At 30.3% G+C, this 7,883-nt stretch overlaps 1 long non-coding RNA gene across 1 annotated transcript; it reads left to right on the forward strand.

The window, feature by feature from the left end:
* The first annotated feature begins 543 nt into the window (after positions 1-543).
* Positions 544-6,781, forward strand: LOC136032868 (uncharacterized). The gene is made up of 2 exons (XR_010618797.1): positions 544-2,425; positions 3,159-6,781. It is a non-coding gene; the product is annotated as an uncharacterized LOC136032868 (long non-coding RNA).
* The last annotated feature ends 1,102 nt before the right edge of the window (positions 6,782-7,883 follow it).

Genomic DNA, 7,883 nt, shown 5'->3' on the forward strand with positions numbered 1-7,883 from the left:
AGCAATAATTCTAATTTTTGTATTTAAACAAGAGAGATACCGGAAAATTTAACACTTACTTTACTTTTTTGTTAGCTTCTAGCTATTCGACACGAGGCTAATAATAGCTACTAGTCTTTTGTATCTCTAATATTAAATAAAAAACATTATGCTTTTAAAATGCATAAAATCAGTCATAAAAATAGCAAAAATGAGAGACGGAATTAAAGCAGATGAGGAATACTATACCTTGGCAGAAAAGTCGCTGAGAGAGATAATTAGAGAAGAGGTGCACCCTGATGCCGAGAGGGAACGCTTTGAAGAGTCACCAAGAGAACAGTTAATGAGAGAGATACGGAGCCGCTTGCTCCCTGGTCCTCGGTGCTCCTTGATGCACCCCTGTCGTGATTGCGCCGACCTTTTTCAGTCAGAGGCAGAATCCGCCAAAGAGTTTTACGATGAAATGAGTCGTCGATTTAAAAAAAAACTAAAAAAAGGCAAAAACTACAAAAAAAGTTCGCGCCACCCCAACGGCTAGTATATATATATATATATATATATAATATATATATATATATATATATATATATATATATATATATATATATATATATATATCTATCTATCTATATATATAAAAATAAGTTGTCTGTCTGTCTGTGGATGTGTGGATGGATGTGTCAGGTGACGTCACCTGAAAAAACTGGATTAGGTGACGTCAAAACTGAAAAAACTAAAAAAAGGCAAAAACTACAAAAAAAACTAAAAACTAATAAAAAAAATAAAAAAGCTAAAAAACTAAAAAAACTATAAAGGTAAAAACCAATAAAAAACTAAAAAAAAAAACTGAAAAAACTAAAAAAAGGCAAAAACTACAAAAAAAAACTAAAAACTAATAAAAAAAGTAAAAAAGCTAAAAAACTAAAAAAAATTAAAAAAAACTAATACGCAAAAACTAAAAAATCTAAAAATCTAAATAAACTAAAAAAGAAAAAAAAAAGGAAAAAAATAAAGGAGAAAAACAAAACTAAAAAACGAATGTATATACAGACCGGTACACCGGGATACAAATGACGACCGGGACACAGGGAATATAAATAACGACCGGGACACAGGGACACAACTACAACGGGGACACCGGGGGAAACAGGGGGATATAAATGACGACCGGGACAAAAAAACTAAAAAGAAATAAAAACTAAAAACTAATAAAAAAAACTAAAAAATCTAAAAATCTAAATAAGCTAAAAAAGAAAAAAAAAAGGAAAAAAATAAAGGAGAAAAACAAAACTAAAAAACGAATGTATATACAGACCGGGACACCGGGATACAAATGATGACCGGGACCCGGGACACAGGGAATATAAATGACGACCGGGACACAGGGACACAACTACAACGGGGACACCGGGGGAAACAGGGGGATGTAAATGACGACCGGGACACCGGGACAGGGAATGGTCGATTAGCAATCACCATCAACAAAGCTCAAGGGCAATCATTAGAATCATGAGGTATAGATCTGAATACAGATTGTTTTCCCATGGACCATTATATGTTGCATGTTCAAGAGTCGGTAAACCTGACAATCTATTTATATGCAAAGACAATGGGACAGCAAAGAATGTTGTATATTCGCAAGTTTTACGTAGTTAAAACCATATATATATATATATATCTATACTCACAGGTGGGACATAGGGACACAACTACAATGGCGCGTACCGACTTACGCGCGCGGGGGGGCTTGGGGGGGGCGCGAAGCGCCCCCACCAACTAGGTGTTGGGGTGGCGCGAAGCGCCACCCCAACAGCTAGTATATATATATATATCTATATATATAAAAATAAGTTGTCTGTGTGTGGATCTGTGGATGGATCAGGTGACGTCACCTGAAAAAACTGGATCAGGTGACAAAACTGAAAACTGAAAATACTAAAAAAAGGCAAAAACTACAAAAAAAAACTAAAAACTAATAAAAAAAATAAAAAAGCTAAAAAACTAAAAAAACTAAAAAAAAGGCAAAACCTACAAAAAAAACTAAAAACTAATAAAAAAGCTAAAAAACTAAAAAAACTAAAATAAGGCAAAAACTACAAAAAAAACTAAAAACTAATAAAAAAAAATAAATAAGCTAAAAAACTAAAAAAACTAAAAAAACTAAAAAAAGGTAAAAAACTAAAAAAACTAAAAACTAAAAAAAAACTAAAAAAAAGGAAAAAACTGAAAAATAAGCTAAAATAAAGGTAAAAACCAATAAAAAACTAAAAAAAACTGAAAAAACTAAAAAAAGGCAAAAACTACAAAAAAAACTAAAAACTAATAAAAAAAGTAAAAAAGCTAAAAAACTAAGTCGATTAGCAATCAACAAAGCACCGGGACACAGGGAGTATAAATGACGACCAGGACATAAGTAAAAAAAAAAACTAACAAAACTAAAAAGAAGGTAAAAACTACAAAAAAACTAAAAAGAAAAAAACTAAAAAAAGGCAAAAACTACAAAAAAAACTAAAAACTAATAAAAAAGCTAAAAAACTAAAAAAACTAAAAAAAGGCAAAAACTACAAAAAAAACTAAAAACTAATAAAAAAAATAAAAAAGCTAAAAAACTAAAAAAACTAAAAAAACTAAAAAAAGGTAAAAAGCTAAAAAAAAACTAAAAACTAAAAAAAACTAAAAAAAAAGGAAAAAACTGAAAAATAAGCTAAAATAAAGGTAAAAACCAATAAAAAACTAAAAAAAAACTGAAAAAACTAAAAAAAGGCAAAAACTACAAAAAAAAACTAAAAACTAATAAAAAAAGTAAAAAAGCTAAAAAACTAAAAAAACTAAAAAAACTAAAAAAAGGTAAAAAACTAAAAAAAATAAAAAATAAAAAAAAAATAAAAAAAAGGAAAAAACTGAAAAATAAGCTAAAATAAAGGTAAAAACCAATAAAAAACTAAAAAGAAAAAAAGGAAAAAACTAAAAAAAATTTTCATCTAAAAAACTAAAAAAAACTGAAAAAGGTAAAAACTAAAAGAACTAAAAAGAAAAAAATAAATGACGACACTCAAAGAGAAAGCGACCAGGACAAAAGGAATGTTCGATTAGCAATCAACAAAGCACCGGGACACAGGGAGTATAAATGACGACCAGGACATAAGTAAAAAAAAAAAACTAACAAAACTAAAAAGAAGGTAAAAACTACAAAAAAAAAGAAAAAAAAACTAAAAACTAATAAAAAAACTAAAAAATCTAAAAATCTAAATAAACTAAAAAAGAAAAAATAAGGAAAAAAATAAAGGAGAAAAACAAAACTAAAAAACGAATGTATATACAGACCGGGACACCGGGATACAAATGACGACCGGGACACAGGGAATATAAATGACGACCGGGACACAGGGACACAACTACAACGGGGACACCGGGGGAAACAGGGGGATATAAATGACGACCGGGACACCGGGACAGGGAGTGGTCGATTAGCAATCACCATCAACAAAGCTCAAGGGCAATCATTAGAATCATGAGGTATAGATCTGAATACAGATTGTTTTCCCATGGACCATTATATGTTGCATGTTCAAGAGTCGGTAAACCTGACAATCTATTTATATGCAAAGACAATGGGACAGCAAAGAATGTTGTATATTCGCAAGTTTTACGTAGTTAAAACCATATATATATATATATATATATATATATATATATATATATATATATATATATATCTATATATATAAAAATAAGTTGTCTGTGGATGGATGGATGGATGGATGTGTGGATGGATGTGTCAGGTGACGTCACCTGAAAAAACTGGATTAGGTGACGTCAAAACTGAAAAAACTAAAAAAAGGCAAAAACTACAAAAAAAACTAAAAACTAATAAAAAAAATAAAAAAGCTAAAAAACTAAAAAAACTATAAAGGTAAAAACCAATAAAAAACTAAAAAAAAAACTGAAAAAACTAAAAAAAGGCAAAAACTACAAAAAAAACTAAAAACTAATAAAAAAAAGTAAAAAAGCTAAAAAACTAAAAAAACTAAAAAAACTAAAAAAAGGTAAAAAACTAAAAAAAATAAAAAATAAAAAAAAACTAAAAAAAAGGAAAAAACTGAAAAATAAGCTAAAATAAAGGTAAAAACCAATAAAAAACTAAAAAAAAAAGGAAAAAACTAATAAATGACGACACTCAAAGAGAAAGCGACCAGGACAAAAGGAATGTTCGATTAGCAATCAACAAAGCACCGGGACACAGGGAGTATAAATGACGACCAGGACATAAGTAAAAAAAAAAAAAACTATCTATATATATAAAAATAAGTTGTCTGTGGATCTGTGGATCGTGGATCAGGTGACGTCACCTGAAAAAACTGGATCAGGTGACGTCAAAACTGAAAAAACTAAAAAAAGGCAAAAACTACAAAAAAAACTAAAAACTAATAAAAAAAATAAAAAAGCTAAAAAACTAAAAAAACTAAAAAAAGGCAAAAACTACAAAAAAAACTAAAAACTAATAAAAAAGCTAAAAAACTAAAAAAACTAAAAAAAGAAGGCAAAAACTACAAAAAAACTAAAAACTAATAAAAAAAATAAAAAAGCTAAAAAACTAAAAAAACTAAAAAAACTAAAAAAAGGTAAAAAACTAAAAAAACTAAAAACTAAAAAAAAACTAAAAAAGGTAAAAACTAAAAGAACTAAAAAAGAAAAAAATAAATGGCGACACTCAAAGAGAAAGCGACCAGGACAAAAGGAATGTTCGATTAGCAATCAACAAAGCACCGGGACACAGGGAGTATAAATGACGACCAGGACACAAGTAAAAAAAAAAATTAACAAAACTAAAAAGAAGGTAAAACCTACAAAAAAACTAAAAAGAAAAAAAAACTAAAAACTAATAAAAAAACTAAAAAATCTAAAAATCTAAATAAACTAAAAAAGAAAAAAAAAGGAAAAAAATAAAGGAGAAAAACAAAACTAAAAAACGAATGTATATACAGACCGGTACACCGGGATACAAATGACGACCGGGACACAGGGAATATAAATAACGACCGGGACACAGGGACACAACTACAACGGGGACACCGGGGGAAACAGGGGGATATAAATGACGACCGGGACAAAAAAACTAAAAAGAAATAAAAACTAAAAACTAATAAAAAAAACTAAAAAATCTAAAAATCTAAATAAGCTAAAAAAGAAAAAAAAAGGAAAAAAATAAAGGAGAAAAACAAAACTAAAAAACGAATGTATATACAGACCGGGACACCGGGATACAAATGATGACCGGGACCCGGGACACAGGGAATATAAATGACGACCGGGACACAGGGACACAACTACAACGGGGACACCGGGGGAAACAGGGGGATGTAAATGACGACCGGGACACCGGGACAGGGAATGGTCGATTAGCAATCACCATCAACAAAGCTCAAGGGCAATCATTAGAATCATGAGGTATAGATCTGAATACAGATTGTTTTCCCATGGACCATTATATGTTGCATGTTCAAGAGTCGGTAAACCTGACAATCTATTTATATGCAAAGACAATGGGACAGCAAAGAATGTTGTATATTCGCAAGTTTTACGTAGTTAAAACCATATATATATATATATATCTATATTCACAGGTGGGACATAGGGACACAACTACAATGGCGCGTAACTATTATGGCGCGTAACGACTTACGCGCGCGGGGGGGCTTGGGGGGGGCGCGAAGCGCCCCCACCAACTAGGTGTTGGGGTGGCGCGAAGCGCCACCCCAACAGCTAGTATATATATATATATATATATATCTATATATATAAAAATAAGTTGTCTGTCCGTTACGCTAGATTATATCTTCTATATATATAAAAGAAAACAAACTAGAATGTAAAAACTGGAAATTGCATAAATATTTCGAAATATTTTGACAATAGATAAAAGTAATTCGAAAAAGAAAAATGGTAAAAAATAAAAAAGCTAAAAAACTAAAAAAACTAAAAAAAGGCAAAAACTACAAAAAAAACTAAAAACTAATAAAAAAGCTAAAAAACTAAAAAAACTAAAAAAAGGCAAAAACTACAAAAAAACTAAAAACTAATAAAAAAAATAAAAAAGCTAAAAAACTAAAAAAATTAAAGAAAGGTAAAAAACTAAAAAAACTAAAAACTAAAAAAAAACTAAAAAAAAGGAAAAAACTGAAAAATAAGCTAAAATAAAGGTAAAAACCAATAAAAAACTAAAAAAAAAACTGAAAAAACTAAAAAAAAGGCAAAAACTACAAAAAAACTAAAAACTAATAAAAAAAGTAAAAAAGCTAAAAAACTAAAAAAACTAAAAAAACTAAAAAAAGGTAAAAAACTAAAAAAAATAAAAAATAAAGAAAAACTAAAAAAAAGGAAAAAACTGAAAAATAAGCTAAAATAAAGGTAAAAACCAATAAAAAACTAAAAAGAAAAAAAGGAAAAAACTAAAAAAAATTTTCATCTAAAAAACTAAAAAAAACTAAAAAAGGTAAAAACTAAAAGAACTAAAAAAGAAAAAAATAAATGACGACACTCAAAGAGAAAGAGACCAGGACAAAAGGAATGTTCGATTAGCAATCAACAAAGCACCGGGACACAGGGAGTATAAATGACGACCAGGACATAAGTAAAAAAAAAACTAACAAAACTAAAAAGAAGGTAAAAACTACAAAAAAACTAAAAAGAAAAAAAAAACTAAAAACTAATAAAAAAACTAAAAAATCTAAAAATCTAAATAAACTAAAAAAGAAAAAAAAAGGAAAAAAATAAAGGAGAAAAACAAAACTAAAAAACGAATGTATATACAGACCGGGACACAACTACAACGGGGACACCGGGGGAAACAGGGGGATATAAATGACGACCGGGACACCGGGACAGGGAATGGTCGATTAGCAATCACCATCAACAAAGCTCAAGGGCAATCATTAGAATCATGAGGTATAGATCTGAATACAGATTGTTTTCCAATGGACCATTATATGTTGCATGTTCAAGAGTCGGTAAACCTGACAATCTATTTATATGCAAAGACAATGGGACAGCAAAGAATGTTGTATATTCGCAAGTTTTACGTAGTTAAAACCATATATATATATATATATATATATATATATATATATATATATATATATATATATATATATATATATATATATATATATATATATATATATATATATATATATATATATATATATATATATATATATATGTATATATATATATATAAATATATATATATATATATATATATATATATATATATATATATATCTATATTCACAGGTGGGACATAGGGACACAACTACAATGGCGCGTAACTATTATGGCGCGTAACGACTTACGCGCGCGGGGGGGCTTGGGGGGGGCGCGAAGCGCCCCCACCAACTAGGTGTTGGGGTGGCGCGAAGCGCCACCCCAACAGCTAGTATATATATATATATATATATATATATACTAGCTGTTGGGGTGGCGCTTCGCGCCACCCCAACACCTAGTTGGTGGGGGCGCTTCGCGCCCCCCCCCAAGCCCCCCCGCGCGCGTAAGTCGTTACGCGCCATAATAGTTACGCGCCATTGTAGTTGTGTCCCTATGTCCCACCTGTGAATATGACTCTTGAACATGCAACATATAATGGTCCATGGGAAAACAATCTGTATTCAGATCTATACCTCATGATTCTAATGATTGCCCTTGAGCTTTGTTGATGGTGATTGCTAATCGACCATTCCCTGTCCCGGTGTCCCGGTCGTCATTTACATCCCCCTGTTTCCCCCGGTGTCCCCGTTGTAGTTGTGTCCCTGTGTCCCGGTCGTCATTTATATTCCCTGTGTCCCGGTCGTCATTTGTATCCCGGTGTCCCGGTCTGTATATACATTTGTTTTTTAGTTTTGTTT

This window comes from Artemia franciscana, chromosome 11 (assembly GCF_032884065.1).
Source record: "Artemia franciscana chromosome 11, ASM3288406v1, whole genome shotgun sequence".
Taxonomy (NCBI): domain Eukaryota; kingdom Metazoa; phylum Arthropoda; class Branchiopoda; order Anostraca; family Artemiidae; genus Artemia; species Artemia franciscana.